The following is a 24,278-nucleotide window of genomic DNA, read 5'->3' on the forward strand; positions in this document are numbered from 1 at the left end:
GAGTCTGTCTTAAGAAAGGAAGTCTATAATGATTTTTAGAGTTCATATATTTTGAGATATTTTGTACTACTACTAGACTGATCTGAATTAGTGTGCATATTTGAAACCTACTCCAAAAATCTTAATTTCCTACAAGGTATCTTCAAAATTTTTGGTTTACCATACCACTGGTAATAATTTTAAGACTTGAGAAATAGCCACTATAAGAGAACAAATATTATGGTAAGCAGAAGTGATGGAACCAAGATACTCCTCTATCACACATACCCACTCCACTTCGCTATGTACAGTATTTTGTGAAGAGAAAAATATTTTGTGACTAGTTCCATTCTACTGATATCTTAACTTTGAAATATGGGAAAGTGATTATAGGGTAAAAATCCTTGGGCATGTCACACATACCAGTTATAAAATTATAGGAAAGCTGCAAGGAACCTCACAGAGCATCTAGTCTCACCTTTATCACTTCTCAGGTAAGCAAATAGAGGCCCAATGACAGAAAGCGGCATGCCCAGGCCACAAAGATAGTGGTACACTTGGGTCCAGAGCCAAATGTACTAAATCCTCACACAGCACATTTTGGCAGTTCAGAGTTAATAAAAGGAACAATTGGCTATTTGACATCAGTGAAGGTGCTAAAACAGAGAACAAATCAGTACTTTTCTTTGTCCTTAAGCATTTTTCTGTCTCATGATCAAAAGGTATCTCAGAATATGAGAGCTGGAAAGGACCTTAAAGATCATCTACCATCCATTTAATAGTCATCTAGTGCAGTATTTTCCTTTTACAGTTCAAGGGACTGTCCACCCCCTGTCACTTTGACTAGATAGATCTGGAAAGGAATAGGCCCCTCCAACTCAGCAGTCAACACCGTAACAGGGAAGAGGCTACAGCTGGACCAAATGGGGGTTAAGTCTCAAAATGGACATCTGTTAAAGTCCAAGCAAGCATCTTCACAGATAAAATAAACCTGATGTTTAATTATATAATTAATTTTTAAAGTACTCATCCTGCCTGATTCCAAAAAGAATTGTAGCTCAAGTATTCCTATCAGTCTCTGTATATGTCCATATGTACATATAAAAACACACACACACACACACACACACACACACTCTTTAGTTCTTTTATTTATTGTAAGTGATGTGTTTAAAATAGTTGGTGCTCTGCTTTTTCTACCCAGCATTTTCTATCCAGCAAATAAAATATTGTTTTCACAATTTGACATTCAAAGTACTTCAAGAGACACAAGCATGCCTGACTCATCTATGTATAACTATGATAACTTACATTGACGTTAAATTCCATGGAGAACCTGGCATTTCAGTGGAACCTTGAAGCATGAGTAGCATTTCAACAGGGAGGATAGAAGAGGAGGAGTATTGTGGGTTGAGGAAGAAACAAATACAAGGAGAAAATAGGAAAATATATAGGGAGCAAGTAAGCCAGGGTGGCTAGAATATAAAACACAAAGTTTTTGGAATGGGGTCGGGTGGGGAGGGTGAATCTCAAGGACACCTTAAATTAGATCAAGGGCTTTAACTAAGAAGTATGGATTTTATCATGTGGATAATGGAGAGCTATCAGAGATTTTGGGTATCAGTTTTAAAGACAAGTCTGTGTTTTGAGAAAGTAACAGCATGAAGGACATATTAGAGAGGCATGAGACTAAAGACAGGTTGGAGACCAGTTAAGAGGCTGCATAATGGTCCATATGATAGATTAGCAGGGTTTGAATCACAGCAATGCTTGTAAGAATGGAAGGGAAGGAATTGATTTGAGGAACAGTGTAGAGACAGAACTAGCAGGACTTGAGGACTGACTGAGGGGAAGTGTGGGGTGGCTAAAGTGGAGGTGGGAAGTAGAGAGAAGGTGCCTTTAAGGTTTCTAGCCTTAGGAACTAAGAGGATAGTAATATCACGCTGTGACAGAACAGAAAATATTTCAGGGAGTCAGACATACTGAGGAAGTTTGTTTTGGATATTTAACTTGATAAGCCACTGGGACATTTGTGTTTCTTGTTGCCATTTAAAATGGAAAGCTATTTAGGATGTACTGTTATAATTACCTGCCAGGTAAGTTTGAATTGTTTTATTAAAATCTTCAACATGGACATATTTTCTTTTTTTTTAAAATATATTTTATTGATTTTTTACAGAGAGGAAGAGAGAGGGATAGAGAGTCAGAAACATCGATGAGAGAGAAACATCGATCAGCTGCCTCCTGCACACCCCCCACTGGGGATGTGCCCGCAACCAAGGTACATGCCCTTGACCGGAATCGAACCTGGGACCTTTCAGTCCGCAGGCCGACGCTCTATCCACTGAGCCAAACCGGTTTCGGCTGGACATATTTTCTGATGTACCGTTATAAAAAATCCTTAAAAGTGTTGACACTTTAACCCAGCAATTTCATTTCTAGAAATTATTCCCAAGAAAATAATTGGGTATACACACACAGATTAATGAACAACTTCTTTATAAAGATAAAAAAGCAGAAAAATCTCTAAATACCTAACAGTAGAGGTCAGTTTAAACTATTTTGTAATACTCATTTCACTGCTAAGTATAATGCAGTATAATACCATTTGTATAAAGCTCTAAACCAAGCTATAGCAATATGCTGTTTGGAGATATATATGTGAACACACACACACACACACACACACACACACACACACACACACACAAGCAATTGACAATACACAACCTTGAGGCCAGGGGTCCCCATGGGTGGGAAGGGGCAGCAGCAGAGAAGCACACAGGTGACTTCCAGGGTGTTGCAATTCCCTAATTCTCAGGTTGGGTAATGTAGTGCATGTATGAATGCTTGCTTTACTGTTGGACTTCATAATTATGTATGTATTGCATATTAAAATGTAAAATTCATGTTTTCAAAAAATATATTTAATAATCTACAAAAACACATGCTACCAGCATATAGTAAAGTGGGAAAACATTCCCAAAAGAATATATTTATTAGGTGGCCAATTTGGTAAAAATTAGTATTTGTATGTCTGTACAAATGTGTGTATTAAGATAGTTGAATATTGTTGTTTTAAATTTCTTCTTTATTTTTCCAAAATTTTCCACATTTCCTACATGAGAACTTTATCACTTTAGTCAGAAGGGGAAAATAATCAATAACCTTCTGGATACCCAAGAAGTTCTTGAAAGAGGTTTAATATAGTTATAGTGGAAAATATAAATAATTATACTTGTAACATTTTATTTTTAAAATATCTTTTTATTGATTTCAGAGAGGAAAGGAGAGGGAGAGAGATAGAAACATCAATGATGAGAGAGAATCATTGATCGGCTGCTTCCTGCACACTCCCTACTGGGAATGGAGCCCTATGTGCCCTTGACCAGAAATGAACCTGGGACCCTTCAGTCTGCAAGCTGATGCTCCATCCACAGAGCCAAACCAGATAGGGCTATATTTGTAACATTTTAAAAACATGAATGCAAAAAGGCAAAATACACAGCTTTAAAAAAAACTACAACTGGAATGGTTAAAAACTTTATAAAGGTTTGTGGTAAGAATGAAGAAGTGATGGGTTTTAATAATATGTAAGGAATTGATCACCCAAATAAGTAATAGTAAAAAGAAACTGTTCAACAAAGATAATCTTACATTAGTAGAGAATCCACTAGGTTGCAACACTTTCATAAATCTTTCTTTATTTGATAACCACAAAGGTTTGAGTCACTAAGTAGGTATATGCATCCCTTCATTTTTTATTTTTATTTTTTTTGCTTTTCTTTCTAAAATTGATTTTAAATTTATTGGGATGACAATGGTTAATAAAATTATGTTTCAAATGTACAATTCTATGATAGATCATCTGTATATTGCATTGTGTGTTTACCACCCAAAGCCAAGTCTCCTGTCACCATATATTTGAGTCTCTTTAATCTTTTCCACCAACCCTTCACTCCCCTTTCCCACTGGTAACCACCATAATGCTGTACTTATGAGTTTTTGTTTGTTTGTATTGTTTGTTACTTTCAGTTTTATATACCACACTAGAGGCCCGGTGCATGAAATTCGTGCACTGGGGGTGGTGTCCCTCAGCCCAGCCTGCACCCTCTCCAATCTGGGACCACTCAGGGGACTGCCGGTTTAGGCCCGATCTTACAGGGATCGGGCCTAAACCAGCAGTCAGACATCCCTCTCACAACCTGGGACTGCTGGCTCCTAACCGCTCACCTGCCTGCCTGCCTGATTGCCCCTAACCACTTCTGCCTGCCAGCCTGATCACCCCTTAACCGCTCCCCTGCCGGCCTGATTAACACCTAACTGCTCCCCTGCCGGCCCAATCACCCCCAACTGCCCTCCCCTGCCAGCCTGATCTCACCCCCAATTGCCCTCCCCTGCCAACCTGATCTCTCCCCCAACTGCCCTCCCCTGCTGGACTGAAGACCCCCAACTGCCCTCCCCTGCAGGCCTGATCCCCCCCAAATGCCCTACCCTGCCAACCTGATCTTGCCCCCAACGGCCCTTCCCTGACCTGATCACCCCTAACTGCATCTGCCTGCCTGATCACCCCCAACTGCCCTTCACTGCAGGCCTGATCTCACCCCCAACTGCCCTCCTCTGCCAGCCAATTTGGTTCTGATTGGTTGGTTTCTATGCCAGTCAGCATCTCTGGGCCTATCAATGGGGCCTGATCAGAAAGGTGGGGCTGAGCAGCAGCCCATGGAGGCCTGGAGAGAAATGGAGGTGCAGCTGCTGACCAGGCCTGGAGCTAAAGAGAGAGGCAAGTGCTGATCAACAGCTGCCACAGAGGCTATGGATCAGACCCTGCTTCTCTCTTCAGGCCTCTCTCCAGGCCTGATTTGCAGCCCCCTCAGCAGTCAGTGCTGGGTCACCGTGCCTGCAGCCATAGCAATCATTGCTGGCTCACCATGGCAACCCTGCACTGACTGCAGGACTGACTTTTGGTTGGTCGAGCCTCCTTGTCGTTGTGGATGTGACGGACCCAGGGTTTTTATATATTAGGATGAGTGAAATCACATGGTTCTGGACTTTTTCTGTCTGACTTATTTCATTTAGCATGATATTTTCAAGTTCCATCCATGTTGTTGCAAATGGCAGTATTATTCATATATATATATATATATATATATATATATATATATATATATATATATATATCTGTACAGGTCCTCTGTCCATTTTAATTGGATTGTTTGTGTTTGCTGTTGAATTGTATGAGCTCTTTATATATTTTGGACACTTCAAAGGTGTTGTTTGCAAATATCTTCTCCCATTCTATTGGTTACCTTTTTGTTTTGATGATAGTCTCTTTTGCAGTGCAGAAGCTTTTTAGTTTGATATAGTCCCATTTATTAATTTTTGCTTTTACTCCCTTTGCCTTTGAGGTCAAATTCATAAAATTCTCTCTAAGACTAAGGTCCAAATTTGGTAACCATTATTTCTTCTATGTATTTTATTGTTTCAGGTCTTACCTTTAGGCCTTTGATCCATTTTGAGTTAATTTTTGTGTATGGTGCAAATAGCCATCTAGTTTCATTCTTTTGCATGTGGCTTTCCAATTTTTCCAGCACCATTTACTGAAGAGGCTTTCTTTTCTTCATTGTATGTTTTTGGCACTTGTCAAAAATTATTTGCCTTATTATATGTGGGTTTATTTCTGGGCTCTCACTCCTGTTCCATTGGTCTGTGTGTCTGTCCTGTCAGTACCATGCTTCTTTTTCACCTCTACCCTCCTCTCTAAGAGGATTATGTGATTTGCTGGCTGGTTGTGGGAGGAGTGTTTTTCCCTGCTCCACTAATGCTGTCCTTAGCCATGTGATTCTCTTTGGTCATGGAATGATGGTGGCATAGGACATGGCCTATGCCAGGACTATGCAAAAGCTATGAGGCATCCGCCCGCTCTCCTGCCCTTTCTTTCAGCCATGATACCAGGCATGACCCATATAAGGGTTATCCTTTCAGTCTGGGTCTGGGAATAAGAAATAGGGAACACAGCTGGAGTAGAGCTGCAGCTGAGCCACACATCAGCAGACATGTATCTTAAGTAAAAATGGCCCAGCCAGCATGGGTCAGTGGTTGAGCACTGACCTATGAACTAGGAGGTCACAGTTTGATTCCCAGTCAGGGCATATTTCCAGGTTGAGGGCTCGAGCCCCAGTGTGGGGCATGAAGCCAGATCAATGATTCTCTCTCATCATTGATGTTTCTCTCTCTCTCTATCCCTCTCTCTTCTGCTCTGAAATCAATAAATATATATTTAAAAAATAAAAATAAATAAACCACTACAATTTTGAGTTTGTTTGTGATACAAAAAACTGAACATGTACATAAATTTTATAGTAGGAAAGCCAAGAATCAGATAGGTTAATGACCTTTCCAAAGTTTCATGTCTGGGAAATGGAAAGCACTCCCAAACCAGTGTATTTTCCACATATTACATGCTGTTGTTCTTTGTACAAAAATGAATTATCAAACAGTATCTAAGGTAAACCAAAAATTCTTTTTTGTTATATATCAAGTGAGACCCCACTGGTCACTGGAGCTTACTGGTCACCTATTTCAAAGTGCTCTAAGTGTGTTCATTAAGCATCATTTCTCCTTTCTATTGAAATTGAGTTTTTCACCTCTCTATGGAAATGAGAAGACTAATAATAACACAGATTATCCTTTCTTCAGACTTTCTATTTTTCAAAATCCTTTCATGCAAAATCTCATGTATAATTCTCTCTGTCACTTGGGAGGTAGGTAGCAAAGGCAACATCACCATAAGCCCTTCCCCACTCTAAATTCTTTAGCACCAAATTATAAATCTCTCTTTTTCAGAAACGGGAGAATTGTGATGATATATCTGCAGATGGTGATTCACAGCATACCATAAAATCAATATGTATGAAATCTACTTGCACCTGTTAAGGTGACTGGCAGGACTATATGGTCTCTGGGTTTTACTTTCACAGAATAACACCTGAGTAATTTCCTTTGCATATGCAGACATTTTGCTTCTTTGTTTAAAGCACCAACTCAAGACTCAAAGCTCCTCTGACTCTGCAGGGAGAGACTGAAACATGAGCTAGGGATGGCAAATGGAACTTATTCTCTGTAGAAGTTTCACTAATTTACAACTTTTAAAATGTCAAGCTGTCAGTATTTTTCACCCCAGTTTGAGCCTCTTTATGGGTGGAGAGGCAGAGTGCGAAAGGACTCTTGGTAGAAAAAAGGCACCTCCGTGTGTACTAGGATGCTTCTTCCTGGCCTAGGAGCAGTCCATGCCACAGCACACTGACTCTAGCAGTTCCAGGCTACTGGCCCCTTCTGCTCCAGCTCCGAAGAGCAGGGGCCCAGGGCTCTGATTGCTTACATCACAGAAATGTTACTTCCGCCATCTACTCTACCTTTCTCCTCTATTCTTACTGCTTCTTTCTCAATTCTGTTATTAATAATTACTAATGAAATCTTAATTCAATGTTCCATTTTTATAGTCTTATTTTAGTGAATATAAATATATACAAAGGCTTTTATGGGCTTCCTCCATTTAAAATACTTAACCCCATTTTTGTCATTAGGCCTTTGTTTCAACTCTGAATTCACTTTCTCCAGGGATTCTCAAGATCACTCTGGGGAGAAAACCCTGCACCTCCATTTCACAGATTGGGTAGCAAACTGAGATTGTGTGATTTTTACAGTGTCAATCACAAAATAGGAAACCAAACATCCTTTCTCTCACTTACAGATTTTTCCATTACACAACTACCACTTTTCTTTCCTTCCTTTGTCACCCAATTTCAGTGAGAGACACAAGAAACTCTGACAACTCCCAATTCAAGTTTGCACATTAAATAAATGTTTCTTAGCTTGGCTGTTTTGCTAAAGCCTAGATGCTATAGAGATTTGTTGCTTCTTATCTTCTGTGGACGAAGAATCCGGGGAGCTACATTGTTAGAGTAATCTCTAAAACAAGTACATGTAAGCTCCAGAGAAGGATTTACAGGGGGAATGCTCTCCTATAAATAAAATGCATGCGCTTTACTACATTGTTTTTTGTAATATCTATTTTGGCTACCAGAAACTTTTTTTAGCTCCTAGTGATAGTGGGGAAGGGCAGGGCATGTAATGAGAATAGAGCCACAGTTGTCTAATAATTATTCACCTTACTAACTATAGATAAGAAGTTTTCTTACAGATTCTGGGAAACTGGAGGATGAAACAAGGCTGTAAAAAGATAAGATGCCTTGATCGGCCCATTACTCAGAAAAGAAATACATTTTGCGAACAGACCAAGGACAAGACCAAGGACAAGACATGCTTTGATTTGACTGCTGTGCCAAGACCCTGACCCTCTCCGGGAGTTTTTCTCAAGAAACTAATGATTCTCCAGTCCCAGGAATGGGCTCAGCAGTTTGTAACATCATAGATTAGCCACCTTGTTATCGAACTTTGAGCTCCTAAAGGCCAGACTGCAGATTCTACCCTCCCTTTCCATATTATACTTGCAGCTCCCAGCTGCATGTAGCTATCTTCTCCAACTGGTGAGTGGGGTGAGTGCAGATGTTTGTGGGTGACCAACTGCTTTCCCCATACTGCCGCATTATTGGGATAAACACTCATGTATGATTCAACCCTGCCTCTGCTTAATTGGCTCAAGTAGTGACAGGCAGCCCAGAACCCTTGGCTGTCTGTTTCCACTGGCTTAGGTACAGAGTAGTCCCCCAATAGACACATCTACTCTGAGATCTTTTAAAGTCTAATAATAACAACTTCAATGTTAATATTCAAGGAATGCTTAGTGTGTGTCAGGCACTATGCTAAGAAGCACTATCCATACACCATCACATATAATTCTCTTAAGATGAGAAAATTGAGGCATGGCTACTTTTCAGTAGACTGCCCAGGCTCAAATAGGCAAATGCATAGTAGAGCCCAAGTCTGCTATATCATAACGTATCATTTCCCTGATGAATGTAGTAAAGTATAACTAAAAATTTGGAAGAGGTAATGGTTAAAGGAGACTTTAGTTTTACCTGTAATGTTTGAATTTTTACAATAATATATTTAAGTATAAACTGTATAATGAAACAATGAATTTAAAGCACTTTTAGGATAAACGTGTAATAAAAAATTTTCTCACAAAGAAATATCTAGACTCAGATGACTTCATCAGTGCATTTTCCCAAATATTTAAGAAAGAAGTAACAAACTATACAAACTCTATCAGAAAACAGAAAAAAAGGGGGGAGGGGAAGCAATTGCCAACTTGTTTTATGAGGCTTGCATAGCATTACACTGAAACCTGACAAAGACACCTTAAAAAAAAAAAACCACGAGAAAAATTACAGATATCTTTTATAAGCATAAGTATAAAAATCCTCAACAAAATACCAGCAAATCAAATCTAGTAATATATCAAAATGATACTATATCATGATTAAGGTGCATTTATTCAAAATGCAAGGTTAGTTACTCAAAAATCAATCAACATAATTCCCATAACAAGAGAGAGAGAAAAGGAGATAAATCATATGATCATCTCAATAGGTTAAGAAAAAGTCATTTGAAAAACTTAATATCCATTCATAATAACTCTTAGCAAACTAGAAAAACGGAAGTTCTGTAGTCTATTAAAGGACATTTATAAAAGTCACAAACCTAACATCATTATAATGATAAAATTGTAATACTGAAAGCTCTCCCCCTGCTAATACCACTTATTTCCAATATAGAATTCTTAGCCAATCAATCAGGTAAGATAAAATAAATAAGAGAGAAAGAGAAAAGCTTGTAAATAAATAAATAAATAAAATTGACATGATTTATCTGCAGATGATCCTATATAATAAAAGGCTAAAATGCAAATAGACCAATGGCGGAACAACCGAACAACTGGTCGCTATGACGTGCACTAATCACCAGGGGGTGTGCACGGAACATGGCTGGCGTTGGCAGCAGGCAGCAGAGCGTGGAACATGGCGGGCATAGGCCAAGGCGGGATGGTGAAGCAGGTGAGTGGGGGTGCCAGACTAAGGCGGGTCACCGGTCACTGTTATTGGGGCAAGCCTCTAGTGGTTATTGAAGATTCTTTGCTCCATGTGCCGCAGTCCCACCTGGCACTCGCACCCGCTTCTGGCCCTGATCGCTCAGCGCTGTCAGCGGGTGTGAGCGGTGGCTGCCGGCCCCAATTGCCCTTCAGGGCTTCCCCACCTCCCCCTGCTCCTGAGGGGCGATTGGAGCCGGCAGCAGCCTCTTGCACCCGCTGCCGGCGACAGTCCCACTCACACCTGCAGCGGGCACTAGAGCTGCTGCTCACACCTGCTGCTGGTACCTGCCCCAATCACTCCACTCCATCAGCAGGGCTGCCCCTGTGCCCACTGCAGCCTACCGGCCCACAGTTCCTTTCAAGGTGCATGAATTTGTGCACTGGGCCCCTAGTATAATTATACATACATAAATGCAAAAGAATCTATAAGCCTATTGTAGAATGAATAAATGAATTTAGCAAGTTTGCTGGAGATGTATATGTATACCATACACAACACATGCACAGAGAATTGCATTTTTATCTACCAGCCACAAATAAACAGAAATAAAATCTAAAAAGATACCATATTTAATAGCATCAAGTAGACCAAAATAATAAACAACAAATAGACCAAAGTAATAAAACAGTATCCAGATATAGATCCCCACATACATGCTTCTTTTATATGACAAAGTAGTACACTTGACATTTCTGTAAACTGGGTAAATTACACATACATATGAAAATCAAATAAATCTTAAGTTCTACCTCACACCATACACAAGAATCAGTGCTAGATGCAGAAATCAATGCAAAAGGTAAAACAATAAAGATTCAAGAAGAAAACACAGGCCCAGCCAGCGTGGCTCAGTAGTTGAGTATCAACCTATAAACCAGGAGGTCACGGTTTGTGGGCTCCTTCCCCAGTGTGGAGTGTGGAGGAGGCAGCCAATCAATGGTTCTCTATCATCACTGATGTTTCTCTCTCTCTCCCCCTCTCCCTTCCTCTCTGAAATAAAAATATATTTTTTTAAAAAAGAAGAAAACATAGGAGGATATCTTCCTAGCACTGGAGTAAAGGTTCTTAAATAAATCATAAATATAAGCTATAATACCCTCCCCCCAAATGATCATTTTGAGTATAGTATTAAAGTTTAGCCACTGTTTATCATAATACACCAATAAAAGTGAAAAGGGAAGCTAAAGAGTAGATATTTGCAATACATATATCAAAGGACTCATACCCAGAATATATAAAGAACTTCTATAAGTCAAAAGAAAAAGTAGACAATCCAATAACAAAAGACCACAGAGGATATCCAAATGCCAAATAAGCATATGGGATATGAACATCAGGAAATGTAAATTAAAATGACAAGGAGACATCACAACATATCTACTGTGATGACAAAATTAAAAAGACCAAGACAATGCTGAATGTTGATAAAGATGTGGAATAAATGGAACTTTCATACACTGCCGGGAGAATAAATTTGTATATCCACTTGCAAAAACTATTTGGCAGAGTATGCTGAAGCTGAATATACACATACATTATGACTTAGCAATTCAACTTCTGGTAGAAATTTTAGTAGAAATGTAGTGTACATGTTTACCAAGAGATATGTCCAAGAATTTTCAAAGCAGTATCTGTATATATAAAAGCCAAAGTGACCATTATGACTGAATGACCAGAATGACCAGTCAACTGGTCGCTATGACATGCACTGACCACCAGGGGGCAGATGCTCAACGCAGGAGCTGCCCCCTGGTAGTCAGTGTGCTCCCACAGCCAACCTCCCGCAGCCCCTCCCCCTGGCCAGTCAACCTCCTGCAGCCCCTCCCCCAGGCTGCTGGCCAACCTCCATGGTCCCTACCCCCCATGCTAGCCAGCCCCAACCGCCCCCATCAGAACCTCCTGCGATCCCTCCCCCATTCCTGGTGGCCAGCCCCAATCACCAGCCAGACCGAGGGACCCCACCCATGCATGAATTCATGCTCCAGGCCTCTAGTTATCCTTTATAATAAAAGCCTAATATGCTAAGTGTCCAGTCATCTGGTTGGCCAGTCAACCAATCAAAGTGTAATATGCTAATGATATGCTAAGACCGCTCAACCACTTGCTAGACGTGCACTGACCACCAGGGAGAAGATGCTCTGACTGGTAGGTGAGCTTGCTGCTGGGGTCTGGCTGATTAGGACTGAGCGAGACAGGCCAGACATGCCCTCCCGCGGACCCTCCCTGGCTGGCCAACTTCCTGCATCCCTCCCCGGCCCTGATCGTGCACCGGTGGGGTCCCTCGGCCTGGCCTGTGCAATCCGGGACCCCACGGGCAATGTTGGAGAGCCGGTTTCGGTCCAATCCCGCAGGCCAGGCCAAGGGATCCCACTGGTGCACAAAATTGTGCACCGGGCCTCTAGTTTATAATAAGTCCCAAACTTTAGTTCATGTAAGTCCAGATGCAGGGTACTCTGAAAGGGCATGACCGTGGGTTAGGCAACTCTCTGCCACTGTAGGCACAGACAGCTGAAGATTGTCTACTAACTATAGCTGGGCAGCAAGTACTTGCTTACAAGGGTATCTGGACAGCTTACATGTTTCAACCAGTGATTAAAATTATGACTGTAGCTGCAGTGATAGAGAGGTAAGGCCAAGTGTATGCTGCAGTCCAGAAGTGATCACTCTCAAGATTTCAATGTGGAATATTGTTGTTCCTGTGAATGTTTAATACCCCAGACATGGTCAATGATAAAATTCTTCAGAAATATGATGGCAGGAAATCAGGTTAAGTGGAAGAGGCAGAGAAGATAGCTTGATAGAGGAAGTACTGTATGTCTAAGTTCATCATAGCAAATATTTCTGAGATAGGTCCTGCTTTCTGCAAAGATATAAGTAGTGTATATATATTTCCCTCCTCCATGGAAAACACTCCCTTTCCTAGTAACAGAACATTATCTGTATTCCCTTTTTGCCACTTTGTACAGTTTTGCAATCCCTTCTTATTCTATTAATTTTCAGCTTCATCACTGCTCACATTTCTACATTTGTATGTATGTGTGTGAGAGAAAGAGAAAAAGAGATTGTCCATTAAATTAAATAACTTTTTCATGAGATTGAATTACTTTCTTAATGAAAAATGCCCATCAGGTTGTGAGATAATTACAGATTGTGGCTTTCTGAATTTTTAAATGAGACATTTTTCTTTCATTGCCAGAAGCTTAAATACTTCTGTGGCATACACTTGTGATGTGAAAGCATGATTTTTCTTTATAATGTTCAAAGAGCTAAACATAGGACTTAAGAAGAGTTGAGTGTGTTTGTGTGGTATATGTTGTATGTGTGTATTTGTTGTGGGCGGGGGGAGAGGTAGGCATCATTATTGCTGCAAATACATGTTTCCTCAGGAAAGTTCCTGCTTTCCAGATATTCCTCTGGTTGTAGAGGAAAATAAGACAGTGTGCACAGAGTTACAAGCAAAGGCTATCATAACAATCACTGGTATTCTCACACCTGCCTGTAATTGATCTGAAACCGGAGATCCATAATCTCTAAGTAAAGTACCCTGTTAGTTAAATACATTTCTAATTTACCATCTGTTACTAAAGCGTTTTCGTATGTAGACTTATTATTCATGCTTATTCCATACACACCCTTATTATATGACCACAAATCTTCTGAGTGAGGTTTTCCAGACTTTAGGAGTCACATGCCCAGAGAAGAGATCTGGCAAGGCAGACAGGGAGTGAATGGAGCCTTCCTTCTGAGAATGCAGGCACAAGTCAGAATGTGACTATTTCACAGGATGGTGAGTAACCATGGCGGACAGTTGGAAGTGATAGTGGGGAAGGGCAGGGCATGTAATGAGAACAGAGTCACAGTTGTCTAGTAATTATTCACCTTACTAACTATAAATAATAAGTTTTCTTACAGACCCTGGGAAACAGGAAGATGAAACAGGATGTAAAATGATAAGATGCCTTGATGGGTCCATTACATAGAAAAGAAATACATTTTGAGAATAGACCAAGGACAGGATATGCTTTGATTTGGTTTCTGTGCCAAGACCTTGACCCCCTCTGGGAGTTTTTTTTTTGTTTTTTTTTGTTTTTTTTTCCAAAAAATACTGACCATTCTTTGATCCCAGGAATGGGCTGAGCTGTTTGTAACATCATAGAAGATTAGCCACCTTATCAGACTTTGAGCTCCTGAAGGCCAGACTGCAGACTCTACCCTCCCTTTCCATGTTACACTTGCAGTTTGCAGCTGCATGTAACTATCTTCTCCTTTGTATATAACCAGCCAACTGATAAGGGGGGTCAGAGCAGATTTTTGTGGATGACCTGCTGCTCTCCCATACTGCCTGCTCATATATGATTCAATTCTGTCTCTGCTTAATTGGCTCAAGTAGTGACAGGCAGCCTGGACCCCTCGGTTGTTCAGTTACAGAAGGAACAACCTTGACAGTTCCTCTCAATTTCAAGAATCTACTAATCAAAACTTTGATTTCATACTGATGCTCAAAAAACAAACAAAAGACTTAAAATATAAAAGTCATCTGCATATATGAAGAACCAAGAAACATAAGTTTTACCTTGGCATAAGTTAACAAATATAATGGGATAAAAACTATGGGAGCAAAATTTGTCCAAATATAGGGTGTCCAAATATATATGTATACACATACATTTTTGATAGCTCAGTTGATGTTTCTTTCTTTTCAGATTTAACCCACTAGAATTCATAATTATTCAAAGTGTGTGTAATTATTTTGGGACACCCTATGAGAAATTTGTAATAAAACACAGTGATAGTGAGAACTACTCTAGTATCGTTGATTAAGAAAATGAATCAAGCCAATTAAAAAGTACATTTTATAGGGCAGCCCAATGATAAATGGTTTCTGCTTCAATTCATATTTTATATTAAGTAATTTAAAGGAAACATTAAATTATACTTTGCAATAATGAAATATTTAGGCAGTGTAGAAATTTTAATTATAATCAATATGTATTAATTCACTGCTCTTAATCACAAATGTCTATTTGAGGTATATCTACTATAAGGCATTAGTAACTCCCCTCTGCAGTATTTATGTAGCATGCAGTCTTTATTGGTTATTTTCTTAAAATCTGCTACCACTGATGTTCTTTCAGTTAGAGCTAATAGTAATCTCTGAAGCACAAACACTTGTTCTATTTCCACTGTGATAAATGAAACCTTTCCCTGATCCAGTTGCAACATTTATCACAGGAGGGTAAATAACAAGGAAGTCATCATCAACTACCTTTAAATACAGAATATCCTGAATGTTCAACAAGACTGTGACAGCAGCAGCTAAAAATCCTTTCCAATTACTTAAGAATGGCTGGGTTTTTCTGCACCCATTTGCAGTATTTTTATGTGTATAATTTTTAAGCACAGTATTTTTCCCTACAACTCTGATATTTGTCCTTGACCCACATGCTACAAAGGAAAGAGAAAAACAACAGCTGAATTTGTGAATACAACTTGAAGTCAACAAAATGACACAATATTTTAAAAATCCAAAACAGTATTTTGTTTTGTATAGTCTCCTTTAAAGAAAGCTTGCTTGCATAAGTCCATCAGTGACTATTTCCCCTCATTCTCTGAGACGATGTAGCAGTTGAGTAATCATGCAGGCTGCTCTAAAAATGTATATGTGTCTAGTTAATTTAGGCAGTTTATTTTGATAGCATTCACCTCTTTTTGATTATAGCAGGTGTTTCAAGGATAAATTTGCTGAAAATTGTATTTTGTTTAAACAACAGCAGCAGGTACATTTATGGCCTTACTATATTAAAAAGCATTTATTGCCAGGCAGCAATAGATATAATTACAAACATTTATGACAGTAATTGGAGCTATTACTCTTGCATAGAGCCTCATGGAGACCAACGTATTGCCACCTGTATTTACATTTGTTACTGGTAATTGTAAAAGCTGTTGTGTTTTTTTTAAAATGTGATGCCTTACTTTAAAAAGTATATTTTTCAATGAAAGGTCTATTAGAAAATCTATAAGAATGATAAATGTAGTGTCTCCATTATTCATATAATAGAATCTCATTGTAATGACTTACATATATATATGTATTCCTGTATCCTAGCCCACACAATATATTATATCTTTTGCTCATGGATACAAGAATCCTATCAATAGAGCCTACTCAACAACCAGAGCACAAATCTTAAGAAATACTCTTTATGCTCAAACTGTAACAATTTATAAATCATTTCAGGTCAGAAATATTAAGAAAGCTAAATTTTATTATCACTCTTCTTACACTGCATCCAAATGCAGTGATGGGAGAAGGTCAAAGCAAGTTACTCTCTTCAGTGTTTTGGAATAAGAAAAATATCTTCTATTTCTTCCAGATACAGATTTGTCTACAATAGTAAAAAGAGAAAGCCTACCATTGTACATTTCTGCAGGATTTGGCTTCTAATTTGAAGAGACTTAGATCTAATACAGTAATTCTGTAGTCCCTCTAGGTTCATTCAAATGGAATTCCATCTGCTGATTAAAGAAGGCTTCGCTCCTCCCTCCTAGGTTTTAGCTCTCAAAGTGACTAGAGAGCCCAAAGGCTCAAGACTACTGCAATGATTTTTTCCTTAGCACAATGACACTTCCCAAAAGGTTTCTTGCTGTGAATCAACCAAGGCACTACCTATACAGTTTATTTATGTTAAAACAAAATCCAATTGCTTAGAGTTGAAATTTAAAGTTTAAGGTTCTTTTTACAACTCCACCCTGAAAAAGTCAGACACTGAAGAACAGGTAAGGATGTAAAAAAAAAAAAAATCTGTTTGGTGAATCAAAGGCTTGAAATAATTAGAAACACATGCTTTGGTACTTCCAAAGCCTTAAAAAAAAAATCTCGATTTAAATCCCCTGTAATGTAGTAAAGATTTACATAATGACTAGAGACTTTTTGGTGAAATGAAGGAGGTACCTAGCCAACTGTCTTTTAAAACAACAAAGCAGGAAACATTTAATTATAATTTGAAAAAAATCTAAGTTATTAATCAAAATTTTAATTACAATATCCATACGGCATTAAAGCATGATAGAACATTTGTTCATTGCATTAAATACCTAATATTAAATCATTATACAATATTTAAGACTAAATACTGTAAAATTGAAGAAAGAGACCTATGTAAGGTTTAGTTGAAAACTGATTTCACACTTTCTGCTCTTATTTCTGGGGAAGAGAAATATACTGTATATTAATGTTTACTTGGTTTATATTATGGTAAAAACCCTGGACTTGAAAAAATTCATTCTCCTGATAAAGACTAATAAGATTGATTATTTTAAGCAGCCACTTTCCCTTGGTTCAATGCATGAAGTTGAGAGACTGAATATATAGTCTTGACGTGCTTAATGCAAGAGATACATTCTGAGAAATGTGTTGTTAGGGGATTTCATCATTGTGTGAACATCATAGAGTACACTTACACAAGCCTAGATGGTATAGCCTACTACATGCCTAGGCTATCCAGTATAGTCCTATTGCTCCTAGGACCTAGGCTATAAGCCTACACAGCAATATTACTGTACTGAATACTGTAGGCAACTGTAACACAATGGTATTTGTGTATCTAAACAATGGAAAGGTACAGTAAAAATATGGTAAAAAAGATAAAAAATTATATATCTCTACAAGACACTTACAAATGGAGCTTGCAGGACTGGAGTGAGTGGTGAGTGAGAAAGCCTAGAACTACTGTAGACTTTATGAATACTGTAAGCTTAGGTTACACTAAATTTACAAGACAACATGAGATTAAATCAAGAGCAAGATGTATGAGGCTGCTGCTGTTGTAGCATAACGTACTGTTTTACAGCAAATTTTATAAATACTGTACAATTAGGCTACACTACAGACAATAATGTGGTGAAGGCCTGGAAGGGGCAGGTGTGGGCTGGAGGGGGGCAATGGGGAAAAACACAAAGGAGACATCTGTAATATTTTGAACAATAAAGATAAAAACAGTATTTTTCTTTATAATAAATTAACCTTAGCTTACTATAACTTTTTACTTTATAAACTTATAAAATTTTTAACTTTCCAACTCTTGAAATAATACAGCTTAAAACAGAAACACACAGTATAGCTATACAAAATTTTTAAATAAAAATTCTTATTCTATAAGTTTTTTTCTTTTTTTACTTTTTAAACTTCTTTGTTAAAAACTAAAACACAAACACAGATTAGCCTAGGCCTCCACACAAGGTCAGGACCATCAGTATCAGTGTCTCCCACCTTCCCATCTTATCCCACTGTAAGGTCTTCAGGGGCAGTAACACACATGGAGCTATCATCTCTTATGGTAACAGTGCTTTTCTGGAAAACCTCCTGAAGGACATGCCTGAGGCTCTTCTTTAAGGAGGTGTCACTCTTTTCAGAAATATGTCCATGGTGATTTGCTTTGTTTTTTATTTTCATCATATATTTGCTTGTAAGCAAGTAATGCATCATGAACATTACTCTCTATTAATGTCAGCTACAAGGTCACTGGGCTATAGAAATTTTTTAGCTCCATTGTAATTTTATGGGACCACCATCTTAGATGAAGTTCGTCATTTACTAAAACATCTTTATGAGGCACATGACTGTATACAAATGGACAACACACAACAGCCAGACCATTATTCAAAACAGAATTCTGACCCACAATCTGCAGCAACTAATCCTGGAAGCTAAAGTCTGTAGCAATCTGCCCAAAATGGTCAAGACTTAATAACTGCCAGCTTTTCCCTACCCCCACTTCCAGTGTAAAACCAATCAGACAAAGCCAAATATCTTCCCCTAATCAATCACATTGGAGGTCCCGTCTCTACAGAGCCTGCTTCCAAATTTCCAGCCATCTGAACATATCTAAAGCTTCCTCTTCCCTCCTCCTCCCCCCCCCCCCCACTCCCCTGCCCTCTAAGTTTTTCTGTCTGCCTTTGAGTCTCTGCCAAATGCAAGTGAATGTGGCTGGCTCCCTTGCTATAGCAAGCTCTGAATAAACAGCTTTTGCTCTCATTTAGGTGGTCTCTGTTTATTTCCACACAGTCATATAAAGGCTTTTCTCACAGTAAAAAGAAAACTCAAAGAGATAGAATAATTTTCCTCAAGAAACAGCATTAAATATTTAGTGATGCAAAATTAATCAAATACAAAAAGTGAATACACACACACACACACACACACACACACACACACACACACACACATTTTCTATTGCCCCAGAAATAGAAGACATGTAGAATTCTTTGGCAGCTCAGTTTCAACTAGTATTATAATTTAACTTCGCAACTGTCGATGATTCACTTGAGTTAAAAAAAATAATACTATAATAGAGTTAAGAATATTTCAATCATGTAGGAAAATATTACCCTTCAATAACTGTCATAAAATACCCTGGAGAAGGGTATTTCACATGGTTGAAAAGGTAACAGCAGCTACAACCTACAGGCAGATCTGACTATAGGTTTAAAAGAATTTATTGCTGTAAATTCTTGCAGCGATGAGTAATTACACAAGATTTCTAAATCTAATTTTATTTTAACCTTCATTTCTGCTTCCTGCTCTCATGTTTTGCCTTTCAAATGGACTTCTACCTTCAACAACCACTTGTTTCTCTAAAAAGACACATCAGCAAATTCCATTTCTTGCCTTTGGTACGTGTTCTCAGATCTTATGGTCCTTATGCTTGCCCATATTAACCATGACTCTACCCTGTCATTGCTGTACCCAGACCCTGGACTTCCTGTTCTGACGCCAACCTGCTGAGGTTGGCCAAGCCATCTCTGTGCCACCTGGTACTCAGATGGAGATTAATAGTAACCTTTCAGCACTACAGACAGCATCTAAAACTATGGTTTATAATTTTTAGGGATATGTGGAAATGCCCATGATGTTACATCATGTCACAAAAACGAGGTACAATTTCAACTATATAGATAAAAGCACACAGAAATAATGGTTAAAATATTTTAAGTCTTCTGGCATCATTCTAAGTCCTTTAGATATGTTAATTCCTTTCATCCTTTTAATAACTCTTTGAGGTAGGTTTTATATTGAACTCCACTTTATAGATTAGGAAACTGAGGCACAGAGTGGTTGAGTCCAATAGTTAATAAGAATTAGAGCCAGAATTTGTACTCAAGCAAACTGAACTCAGAATTTGTGCTTTTAACTAGTATGCTATATTGTTACTAACCAAATAGGGAAGAGCCTGGGTTGTAGGTTCAAGTACCAAAAGCAAATTACTTCTCTATGTTTCAGTTTCTTTATCTGTAGTAGAAGGTATCTGCATCTCAAAGGGCAGTGGAAAGGATCAAATGAGTTAATGTATGTGAAGTGCTAAGAAGAGCACTTGGCACACAGTGACCACTCAGTAAATGTCAGTTATTACTGTTATTATCATCGTATTATATGTACTTTTAGTCCTAGAAAGAACTAGGAAGATTGACCAAAGTGATATTAACATGAATCTGATTATATCTACATGTAAGAATATAAGTCTGATATTTATAAATATTCCCTTAAGGGATGGAAGCAAAATTTCAGGAAGAAATTTTGTGAATTCTTCCTGAATACTGATATAGAAAATGAATATAAGAGGGCAATGATAGAAAGCAATATTATCGTAACAATATTGTAACATAACAATAATTAACATTTATTAGGTATTAACTATTTGTCAGACATTGTTTTTGGTAATTCACAACAATTCTGTGAGGTAAGTAATATAATGAGTCCCATTTTATAGATGGGGAAAGGAGAACAGAGAGGTATCATAGCTTGCCCTGGGTCACACAACTAGTAAGTGGTGTAAATATAAATTCTGGGTGCTAAGGGAAGGTGTGTGAGATACACTACATCTTTTCTGGGTCTTTATGGCTACCACATTTCCACTAAGTTTCTAAAACTTTGGCTGAATAAATTAGAAATTGATAGTTGGACTAAATGTGTGATTGCTACCTTCTAATTCACAGCATACTGACTGGACCCTCTTCCTTTGAAATAATGCTTTCATATCCTATATAATAAGGAGGTAATATGCACATTGACCATCACTCCAACACACAAGATGGCTGCCCCCATGTGGACACAAGATGGCTGCCACAGATGGCTGGCAGGGGAGGGCAGTTGTGGGTGATCAGGCCAGCAGGGGAGGGCAGTTGGGGTGGACCAGGCCTGCAGGGGAGGGCAGTTGGGGGCAACGAGGCCAGCAGGGGAGGGAAGTTGGGGGGGACCAGGCCTGCAGGGGAGGGCAGTTGGGAGTGACCAGGCCGGCAGGGGAGGGCAGTTAGGGGCAACCAGGCCAGCAGGGGAAGGCAGTTGGGAGCGACCAGGCCTGCAAGGGAGGGCAGTTGTGGGTGATCAGGCCAGCAGGGGAGGGCAGTTGGGGGGACCAGGCATGCAGGGGAGGGCAGTTGGGGTGGACCAGGCCTGCAGGGGAGGGCAGTTGGGGGTGACCAGGCCGGCAGGGGAGGGCAGTTAGGGGCGACCAGGCTGGCAGGGGAGGGCAGTTGGGAGCGACCAGGCCTGCAGGTGAGGGCAGTTGGGAGGGACAAGGCCTGCAGGGGAGGGCAGTTAGGGGTGACCAGGCTGGCAGGAAAGGGCAGTTAGGGGCAATCAGGCCAGCAAGGGAGCAGTTAGGTGTCAATCAGGCTAGCAGGTGAGTGGCTAGGGGGTGATCAGGCTCACAGGCAGAAGCAGTTAGGGGCAATCAGGCAGGCAGGCAGGCAGGTGAGTGGTTGGGAGCCAGCAGTCCTGGATTGTGAGAGGGATGTCCTACTGCCCGTTTAGGCCCAATCTCAGTGGGATTAGGCCTAAATGGGCAGTTGGACATCCCTCGAGGGGTCCCAGATTGGAGAGGGTGCAAGCTGGGCTGAGGGACACACCCCTGCTGTGCACAAATTTCGTGCACCAGGCCTCTAGTTATTTTAATAATTAAAATAAAAAAGTATATTTTAAAATAATTTTAATATGCTTTTATTGATTTCAGAGAGAGGAAGGGGGAAGGAGAGACTAATAGAAACATCAATGATGAGATAGAATCATTGATTAGTTGCTTCCTGTACACCCCCTACTGGGAATTGAGTCTGCACCTCAGGCATGTGCCCTGACTAGGAACCTAACCACGATATCCGGGCACAAAAATGTATTTTAAGAAGACTCAGAGATTAAAATAATTCTTGACTAGTTACAGATTTAAATCTGATAATAATCACAGATGTTCGCTCTTAGTTTCAAATTTCACCAGAGTAGTTATATAACACTTGTGAGCACTATTTGGTTTAGCAAAGAACAATACGAAAGATAAAAAAAACACAGTAGAAAAGGGTAAGAGAAATAAACAGTAAAAAATAAGGAAGGAAAGAACAAAAGTACACGATACAGGATCACAGTGTAGCAACAATTCTTATAGATGGTTTTTATTAGGTGGTACCAATATCTACTCTAGTTGTCCTCAGACTGCCCTTCTAAGGCATTAATTCTTGAGCCTTACTCACTTGGCGATAACTGAGGCACTAACTAGAGTGGAATGAGTAGGATTTGGCTAAATTTATTGACTCCCACGAAAACATCTTACTGAAGCTTTAGCCACATTATTCCTAGTTGGGGCAGATCTGAGTTGGTCCCTGAGTGTATAATTGCTCTAGAAGTAATCACCAGGAGTATTCCCTATAAGCAACTCTAAAAAAGGAACTACTAATATAGTCCATTCAAGCTAGCATATGACAAAATCTTTTATCTCCATTTCAGAACATACTATTTGTATTTTTGGCTGCATATTTATTTTCCTAATTGCAATTTGTTTAAGCTAATATTAAAATTTGTTTATATTCTTTGAGAACTGGAAACAGTAACAAGTGATGCCAGAAACAGGGACAATCTGGCCCACAATAAAAACCTTACTGCAACCTCATGGAGAATACACAAAATAAAATATTGGTATATCATAGTATCTCATCAAATCATACATAGTATAATATGCAAAACACACACACACACACACACACACACACACACACACACACACAAAACCCACAGAAAAGGAGATTTGCTTTTCTGCAGTTCTCTGCTAGGAAACATATAAGGAATAAACTGAACTTGAGAGGAAAAAAAGCAAAACAAACATTTGATTTAGTGCCAAATAAATATGGGACTTATTTACTACTAACATGAGGTCATTTAAAAGAAATTTATAATGGATTTAAATAATGAAGGCCCTTTATTACTTATCTCTGACATATCTATGCTCCTTCAAAATTAATCTAACAGTGATTAGTAAAACATATTGATCTGAAAATAATTTTTTTTCCCTCAAACACAAAATTGAAATCTCTGTATGTCCCAAAACAACCTGTTTTGAGTGAAAGGTTATTGTTTTGGCCAAAATAAAGAAGAGAGTTTGGTTTTGGTAGAGTGAAAAGTTGAGGAAGAATGGGATATACCATGATGCTGGGGTCAACCTCTGAAGAATGAGGGTAATGACTCCGTGAGAAACCTCATATGTAAGCAGATTATTTTTATTTCTGAATCATAAAAAATATTTCTCTATTCAGTAGTTACCTTATTTTCTCAATTCAATGTATAATTTTATTTTTCTTAAAGAAGCTGAATAAAGAATTGACCCTAAAACTGTATTTCCCATTTGCTACATCTGAAATACTTAGCAAAAATAAGTTTGTGAAATACTGGACACAAAGATCAAATGATCTACAGAATTCTGAAAAAGCAATACTATACGACTTCAGATCAGTATGTTTTACCACAAAAATTCAAAGTGATATTCACATATTCTAAAAAATACTAAAAAATACCCAAAACTTTATCTGACATTTTGGAATGTTGCCTATAAAGTCTGATTGCATAATTAATTTGGCACCATATGTCCTCATAAGATTAAGGCTGATAACCTGTGGCATGAGACTAAGAGTCCAACTTTCAAATGGTTAATTCTTCCCCAAAGCAGAACACTGATTCTCTAAGAATCCATGATTTTGATTACTATAGTATATATTGGTTTGTAACAGAATCTGACCTACACTTAGTTTTGTAAAAATGTGCGTGCTGGCAATTACACTTACACTCTTTCTTTATTCAGTTACTTCTATTATGTAGAAATCAATAACAGTGTTTACTTAAAAAACCTATTAAGTTCTAAATGAGATGTTTGATTTCAAGAGTTTACTTAGCTTGAAAGTAAACAAATTAAACTTGTTCCATGTGGG

The 24,278-nt window shown here is 38.8% G+C and overlaps 1 protein-coding gene across 1 annotated transcript in view; it reads right to left on the reverse strand.

Moving 5' to 3' along the window:
* IFT57 (intraflagellar transport 57) overlaps positions 1-24,278 on the reverse strand; it is a 73,977-nt gene that overhangs the window by 10,103 nt on the left and 39,596 nt on the right. The window lies entirely within an intron of this gene.

The sequence above is a fragment of the Plecotus auritus genome (genome assembly GCF_963455305.1).
Source record: "Plecotus auritus genome assembly, chromosome: 2".
NCBI lineage: Eukaryota > Metazoa > Chordata > Mammalia > Chiroptera > Vespertilionidae > Plecotus > Plecotus auritus.